The sequence below is a fragment of the Gadus morhua genome, chromosome 2 (genome assembly GCF_902167405.1).
Source record: "Gadus morhua chromosome 2, gadMor3.0, whole genome shotgun sequence".
Classification (NCBI taxonomy): Eukaryota; Metazoa; Chordata; class Actinopteri; order Gadiformes; family Gadidae; genus Gadus; species Gadus morhua.
In genome coordinates, this window is record NC_044049.1 from 28,060,902 (window position 1) to 28,070,612 (window position 9,711).

The following is a 9,711-nucleotide window of genomic DNA, read 5'->3' on the forward strand; positions in this document are numbered from 1 at the left end:
TATGAGAGGCGCTGGTCATGGCCTTGATTGACTGCCATGCCTGCCTAGAATTACCCAGGGCCATGTTTTGCTCTACTTTTGTTTATAAGTATTCTTGTCTATCTTAATCTGTCTTTTAATTTCTCTTTGTGTATCTCTCTTAGCAATTTCGTCCTTATGGATATGGGCCAGTTTCTTTTTGTTTAAGAGTGATTTTAACTTTCCTGATACCCAGGGTTTATTGTTGGGATACGTTTTAACAGTCTTGGTTGGCAGTACTGAGTCCACGCAGAACGTAATGTAATCTGATATCACCTCCACCTGTACATTCAAGTCCGGACATTTAAAACCCTCCCATGAGGTACAGTCAAAGCACCCCTGGAGTGCCATAATGCTGTCTTCATTCCAGATCTCAACAGTCCTTTTCTGGGGCTTTTCCCTCTCCAGAACCTGTTGGTATACAGGCCGGAGATGTACCACATTGTGGTCGGATGCCCCCAGAGGGGGCAAGGAAGAAGCAGAGTAGGCACCTTTAATGCTGCCATAACACAAGTCCAAAGTCTTATTTTTCCTAGTGTTGCAGCTTACATATTGATGTGATTAACAGTGATGAGCCACCTGCAAGGGGGCGAAATTTGATAAAAGTCCTCCTGCCCTCAGCTGATTGCGGTTGCAGCGAGCGCCATGAGAAGCAGCAGAACGTCTCTCGACTTTTTCTTTCCCCCCTGGAGTTCGGTGCTATAAAGGGTTCACAAGGAGTAGCCTCTGTAACGGGCTGCTCTGCCAACAGTTATTTTCAGCTTACTGAACAATGAGGAAGCTTCACACAGTCCGGTAATCAAGCACTTTGCAACATGGTGTCAGGATGACTCTCTTGAACTCAATGCCTCCAACACTAAGGACATGTGTATTGACTTTAGGCGTAATGTCATTAACCAGGTAAAAACTAGTATAAATGGTCAGGAAATAGAGGTTGTCAAAGAGTACAAATATTTAGGATCCATTATTGACGACAAGTTGTGTTTTGAGTCAAATACCAGCATGCTTTGCAAGAAAGGCCAGCAGCGCCTGTATTGCCTTAGGAAGCTGGTCAAGATCAATGTGGACAAGACCCTGATGACCCTTTTATATAGGTGCTTTGTTGAGTCAGTTGTCATCTTCTCTATAATCTGCTGGTATGGGTCCATCACCGTAAAACAAAATAAACTCCCTTTCCAAGTTAATTAAGGTGAGCAGCCGTATCACAGGTTCTAAGCAGAAAGGCCTGGAGCAACTTTATCAGAAGCAGATGCTAAAAGGGTTGAATCTATCCTGTCAAATAGTTCTCATCCCCTACAGGTTGAATTTCAGTTGTTGCCATCCGGATCACGCTTTAAACTCCCACGACTCAGAACCAACAGATATAAACACTCTTTAAACTCCCACGACTCTGAACCAACAGATATAAACACGCTTTAAACTCCCACGACTCTGAACCAACAGATATAAACACGCTTTAAACTCCCACGACTCAGAACCAACAGATATAAACACGCTTTAAACTCCCACGACTCTGAACCAACAGATATAAACACGCTTTAAACTCCCACGACTCAGAACCAACAGATATAAACACGCTTTAAACTCCCACGACTCTGAACCAACAGATATAAACACGCTTTAAACTCCCACGACTCTGAACCAACAGATATAACACGCTTTAAACTCCCACGACTCAGAACCAACAGATATAAACACGCAGAACGTAATGTAATCTGATATCACCTCCACCTGTACATTCAAGTCCGGACATTTAAAACCCTCCCATGAGGTACAGTCAAAGCACCCCTGGAGTGCCATAATGCTGTCTTCATTCCAGATCTCAACAGTCCTTTTCTGGGGCTTTTCCCTCTCCAGAACCTGTTGGTATACAGGCCGGAGATGTACCACATTGTGGTCGGATGCCCCCAGAGGGGGCAAGGAAGAAGCAGAGTAGGCACCTTTAATGCTGCCATAACACAAGTCCAAAGTCTTATTTTTCCTAGTGTTGCAGCTTACATATTGATGTGATTAACAGTGATGAGCCACCTGCAAGGGGGCGAAATTTGATAAAAGTCCTCCTGCCCTCAGCTGATTGCGGTTTGCAGCGAGCGCCATGAGAAGCAGCAGAACGTCTCTCGACTTTTTCTTTCCCCCTGGAGTTCGGTGCTATAAAGGGTTCACAAGGAGTAGCCTCTGTAACGGGCTGCTCTGCCAACAGTTATTTTCAGCTTACTGAACAATGAGGAAGCTTCACACAGTCCGGTAATCAAGCACTTTGCAACATGGTGTCAGGATGACTCTCTTGAACTCAATGCCTCCAACACTAAGGACATGTGTATTGACTTTAGGCGTAATGTCATTAACCAGGTAAAAACTAGTATAAATGGTCAGGAAATAGAGGTTGTCAAAGAGTACAAATATTTAGGATCCATTATTGACGACAAGTTGTGTTTTGAGTCAAATACCAGCATGCTTTGCAAGAAAGGCCAGCAGCGCCTGTATTGCCTTAGGAAGCTGGTCAAGATCAATGTGGACAAGACCCTGATGACCCTTTTATATAGGTGCTTTGTTGAGTCAGTTGTCATCTTCTCTATAATCTGCTGGTATGGGTCCATCACCGTAAAACAAAATAAACTCCCTTTCCAAGTTAATTAAGGTGAGCAGCCGTATCACAGGTTCTAAGCAGAAAGGCCTGGAGCAACTTTATCAGAAGCAGATGCTAAAAGGGTTGAATCTATCCTGTCAAATAGTTCTCATCCCCTACAGGTTGAATTTCAGTTGTTGCCATCCGGATCACGCTTTAAACTCCCACGACTCAGAACCAACAGATATAACACTCTTTAAACTCCCACGACTCTGAACCAACAGATATAAACACGCTTTAAACTCCCACGACTCTGAACCAACAGATATAAACACGCTTTAAACTCCCACGACTCAGAACCAACAGATATAAACACGCTTTAAACTCCCACGACTCTGAACCAACAGATATAAACACGCTTTAAACTCCCACGACTCAGAACCAACAGATATAAACACGCTTTAAACTCCCACGACTCTGAACCAACAGATATAAACACGCTTTAAACTCCCACGACTCTGAACCAACAGATATAAACACGCTTTAAACTCCCACGACTCAGAACCAACAGATATAAACACGCTTTAAACTCCCACGACTCTGAACCAACAGATATAAACACGCTTTAAACTCCCACGACTCAGAACCAACAGATATAAACAAGCTTTAAACTCCCACGACTCAGAACCAACAGATATAAACACGCTTTAAACTCCCACGACTCTGAACCAACAGATATAAACACGCTTTAAACTCCCACGACTCTGAACCAACAGATATAAACACTCTTTAAACTCCCACGACTCAGAACCAACAGATATAAACACTCTTTAAACTCCCACGACTCAGAACCAACAGATATAAACACGCTTTAAACTCCCACGACTCTGAACCAACAGATATAAACACGCTTTAAACTCCCACGACCTCTGAACCAACAGATATAAACACTCTTTAAACTCCCACGACTCAGAACCAACAGATATAAACACTCTTTAAACTCCCACGACTCAGAACCAACAGATATAAACACTCTTTAAACTCCCACGACTCAGAACCAACAGATATAAACACTCTTTAAACTCCCACGACTCAGAACCAACAGATATAAACACTCTTTAAACTCCCACGACTCTGAACCAACAGATATAAACACTCTTTAAACTCCCACGACTCAGAACCAACAGATATAAACACGCTTTAAACTCCCACGACTCAGAACCAACAGATATAAACACTCTTTAAACTCCCACGACTCAGAACCAACAGATATAAACACGCTTTAAACTCCCACGACTCTGAACCAACAGATATAAACACTCTTTAAACTCCCACGACTCAGAACCAACAGATATAAACACTCTTTAAACTCCCACGACTCAGAACCAACAGATATAAACACTCTTTAAACTCCCACGACTCAGAACCAACAGATATAAACACGCTTTAAACTCCCACGACTCAGAACCAACAGATATAAACACTCTTTAAACTCCCACGACTCAGAACCAACAGATATAAACACTCTTTAAACTCCCACGACTCAGAACCAACAGATATAAACACGCTTTAAACTCCCACGACTCAGAACCAACAGATATAAACACTCTTTAAACTCCCACGACTCAGAACCAACAGATATAAACACTCTTTAAACTCCCACGACTCAGAACCAACAGATATAAACACTCTTTAAACTCCCACGACTCAGAACCAACAGATATAAACACGCTTTAAACTCCCACGACTCAGAACCAACAGATATAAACACTCTTTAAACTCCCACGACTCAGAACCAACAGATATAAACACTCTTTAAACTCCCACGACTCTGAACCAACAGATATAAACACTCTTTAAACTCCCACGACTCAGAACCAACAGATATAAACACGCTTTAAACTCCCACGACTCAGAACCAACAGATATAAACACTCTTTAAACTCCCACGACTCAGAACCAACAGATATAAACACTCTTTTGTTCCCCAGCCACTCTACTCCTAAACTCTATAAAGAGCCGTAGCGCCTTGCCCCCGCCCCCCCAACTCACTTTGGGATATGCTGAGCCTCTGCCTTTCTATAAATATATATTTATATATACAGTGTATGTGCATTACCATAATATCTATACATACATTGACTACTATTTATTGATTACATTGTTTTTTATACTGTGTGTGACTTGGATTTGTATAATATCTACTGCACAACAAATTGCGGGACAATTTTGGGACAATAAAGTACGTTGAACTTTGAATATTCTCATTAAAGCCCGGAATACGACTTTGCATACTGTTTATGCCAGCAGTCAAATGAGGCAAGGCATTTGAACGAAACAGAAATCCCTACTGCTGATCCTGCTTGTGCCAGCCCTAAGAACGGACGCTCAAACAGGACCCAGTGTTCCCAGGAGAGTTGGAACTCACAGAAGAATAGAGAATTATTCTGTGAGCATTGGAGATGCTGTCCTCCTTGATGATCACCCTCCTCATCTTCGGACACTCACACTCACACTCACACTCACTCCTTCCCCAAAGAACACCAACACTGGAGTGGGGTTTAACTTTTTTTATGACATTGATTGCCGGACATCGAATTTGACATCCACGGCCATAATGTGTTAGTAGGTGGACATAATAAGTGACTCATCTTTGGACGGAATATTTTTTTGGTTGGATCAGTCTTTTGTTTAAGACAGTGAAATACGAGATATGTATCCCAGTCAGCAACATTTCCAAACACCTGACCTTAACTGTAGAATCCTAAATTGAGGGCAGGCTATATCTTTTTTTAAATGTTTACAGATACTGAATGAACAGGAAGAACAGATATGAATCAAATATGCAAATATGCTCAACAGTCCTTTTCTGGGGCTTTTCCCTCTCCAGAAGCTGGTGGTATACAGGCCGGAGATGTACCACATTGTGGTCGGATGCCCCCAGAGGGGGCAAGGAAGAAGCAGAGTAGGCACCTTTAATGCTGCCATAACACAAGTCCAAAGTCTTATTTTTCCTAGTGTTGCAGCTTACATATTGATGTGAATAACAGTGATGAGCCACCTGCAAGGGGGCGAAATTTGATAAAAGTCCTCCTGCCCTCAGCTGATTGCGGTTGCAGCGAGCGCCATGAGAAGCAGCAGAACGTCTCTCGACTTTTTCTTTCCCCCCTGAAGTTCGGTGCTATAAAGGCTTCACAAGGAGTAGCCTCTGTAACGGGCTGCTCTGCCAACAATTATTGTCAGCTTACTGAACAATGAGGAAGCTTCACACAGTCCGGTAATCAACCACTTTGCAACATGATGTCAGGATGACTCTCTTGAACTCAATGCCTCCAACACTAAGGACATGTGTATTGACTTTAGGCGTAATGTCATTAACCAGGTAAAAACTAGTATAAATGGTCAGGAAATAGAGGTTGTCAAAGAGTATAAACACTTTAAACTCCCACGACTCAGAACCAACAGATATAAACACTCTTTAAACTCCCACGACTCAGAACCAACAGATATAAACACGCTTTAAACTCCCACGACTCTGAACCAACAGATATAAACACGCTTTAAACTCCCACGACTCTGAACCAACAGATATAAACACGCTTTAAACTCCCAAGACTCAGAACCAACAGATATAAACACTCTTTAAACTCCCACGACTCTGAACCAACAGATATAAACACTCTTTAAACTCCCACGACTCAGAACCAACAGATATAAACACTCTTTAAACTCCCACGACTCAGAACCAACAGATATAAACACTCTTTAAACTCCCACGACTCAGAACCAACAGATATAAACACTCTTTAAACTCCCACGACTCAGAACCAACAGATATAAACACTCTTTAAACTCCCACGACTCTGAACCAACAGATATAAACACTCTTTAAACTCCCACGACTCAGAACCAACAGATATAAACACTCTTTAAACTCCCACGACTCTGAACCAACAGATATAAACACTCTTTAAACTCCCACGACTCAGAACCAACAGATATAAACACTCCTTTGTTCCCCAGCCACTCTACTCCTAAACTCTATAAAGAGCCGTAGCGCCTTGCCCCCGCCCCCCCAACTCACTTTGGGATATGCTGAGCCTCTGCCTTTCTATAAATATATATTATATATATTTATATATACAGTGTATGTGTATTACTATAATATCTATACATACATTGACTACTATTTATTGATTAAATTGTTTTTTATACTGTGTGTGACTTGGATTTGTATAATATCTACTGCACAACAAATTGCGGGACAATTTTGGGACAATAAAGTACGTTGAACTTTGAATATTCTCATTCCCAGGAGAGTTGGAACTCACAGAAGAATAGAGAATTATTCTGTGAGCATTGGAGATGCTGTCCTCCTTGATGATCACCCTCCTCATCTTCGGACACTCACACTCACACTCACACTCACTCCTTCCCCAAAGAACACCAACACTGGAGTGGGGTTTAACTTTTTTTATGACATTGATTGCCGGACATCGAATTTGACATCCACGGCCATAATGTGTTAATAGGTGGACATAATAAGTGACTCATCTTTGGACGGAATATTTTTTTGGTTGGATCAGTCTTTTGTTTAAGACAGTGAAATACGAGACATGTATCCCAGTCAGCAACATTTCCAAACACCTGACCTTAACTGTAGAATCCTAAATTGAGGGCAGGCTATATCTTTTTTTAAATGTTTACAGATACTGAATGAACAGGAAGAACAGATATGAATCAAATATGCAAATATTAAACTATTTGGTTTGGTGGGGGTAAGGCAGTGTGTTTGTTCGAGTGATAACCGAAAAGTATGAACAGGATTTATTTAAATAACGACATGGGAATATTATGCATGGTAAATCTTTGGCATGAGCCCCGTCACTGATCCAGGATGACGTGCGGACTCGGCGTATCCTGCCAGGACTAGCAGGGGCGGAGCCTTCCCCAAAAGAGAGGACGTAGGCCTACGCCGGAAGTAGGTGATAACTCGGCATGTCCTGCCGGGACTGGCAGGGGTGGAGCCGACCCCAAAAATAGAATAGCGATAGGGGGTAGTGATGAGACCATACATACCCGCCGTAGAAGAAGTAGGATCTATACTGCTTCTGGAAGATAAAAGGCATACCCAATATACAACATATTAAGAGTCAATCATAAATCCCGTAAAACGATAAGCTTAAAAACCGTCAGCGAGATCGATGAATCACGTAAAAGCAGTTGAGCTTAAAAATACCATCAGCGAGATCAATTGAAATTTAGAGCACTCTGCAGCTGTTACGCAGCGAGCCACGAGTGCTTTCGTGCTGTACCAACTGCCGTGGTCGATTCACTCTCCGGGGTCGCTGCGTGACCTGAGAGCTTTCGCGTTGAACCACCGATGTGGTCAATGAACTCACGAGTGCCCTTGATGTGCCACCGACGTGGTCACGCACTCACCGGTGTTGCTGCAGCAAATATTGTGTACTTCCGTGTTGAACACCGACGTGGTCAACGAAATCACGAGTGCCCTTGCTGTGCCACCGACGTGGTCACGCACTCACCGGTGTTGCTGCAGCAAATATTGTGTACTTCCGTGTTAAACACAGACGTGGTCAATGAACTCCGAGTGCCCTGCACTTGAGCGTTTGATATTATGCCACCGGCGTGGTTATTAAATTTGCATGTGCCTGAGTTGTGCCCAGCGACGTGGTCAACGCACTACCAGGGTTGCTGCAGCGAACGTGGAGTTCTGTGTTGTACCACACCGACGTGCGCAACGAACTCACGAGTGCTTGAGTTGTTCCCACCGGCGTGGGCAACGTACTCACCGGGGTTACTGCAGTCAAACCATGAGTATTAGATAACGTGCCACCGATGTGGTCATACTCACGAGGGCCCGAGTTGTTACCACCGACGTGGTCAACGCACTCACCGGGGTTGCCGCTGCAACCTTGAGTTTTATTTTTCCTATGTTACGCCACTGACGTGACAGCGAACTCAAGAGTGTTTTCTAGATGATCCACCGACGTGGTCACACTCGCCGGGGTTGCTGCAGGTTAACCTGAGTTATGAAACCGAATTTTGCTTCATGAGTTTAGTACCTGATAACCACCACCGCCAGTAGTTGCATATAGTGTTGCTTCTGGCAACGAAAATTATGACTAAGTGTCGTCGTCAACAAACCTTTATCGCGTGAGAAAAAACGAGACTGGACGCAACGTGGATGCTGGGCGTGTGACAATAACTGTGATTAAATACATAGTGCAATATAGTTAGCGAATAAAACAAGACAAAAAAGTGTTTTACGAAAATAAGACTGCTAAAATGTCACTTCATTTTCGTTGACCTGAACTAGGCGATAAGGACTTACAACGTTATTTTGTTCAACTGGAACTTCAACTGTTCCAGACATAACATCAATTTTCAACCGTTTACCTTATTTAACAAAACTACACACTTGTAACTTCAATAATATCTAAATGGAATTACGATAACACTGGAAAGAGTATGAATGTGACTAAAACTAAAATGACAGCTTTACACAAGACTAGACTAACACTAGAAAGGAAACAGGCCGCCAAAAACAGCTATGGTTGCAAACGTGTAAAACCTGTCTTAACCAACGTTAGAGAGCATCGTGTGCGCTTGAGAAAGAACCTTGAATTCGACCGGAAGTAGGACGTTGAGTTCTGTGTTGTACCGCATCTATGTGCGCAACGAACTCACGAGTGCCTGAGTTGTGCCCCAGTGGTGCGTTGACGTGGTCAACGCACTCACCGGGGTTACTGCAGTCAACCATGAGTATTAGATAACGTGCCACGACGGTCATAGTCACGAGTGCCCGAGTTGTTTTTTTTATTTTGCTTTATGAGTTTAGTACCTGATAACCACCACCACCAGTAGTTGCAAATAGTGTTGCTTTTGACACCGAAAATTATGACTAAACTGTTTGAGACATAACTACATCAATTTTCGACCGTTTACCTTATTTAACAAATCTACGCACTTGTATCTTCGATAATATCTAAACGGAATTTCGATATCAATGGAAAGAGTATGAACGTGACTAAAACTAATAAAAACAAAAATGACACCTTGACACTAACTGTCCGTCCACACCAGAAGCGAATTGAGCGACCAAA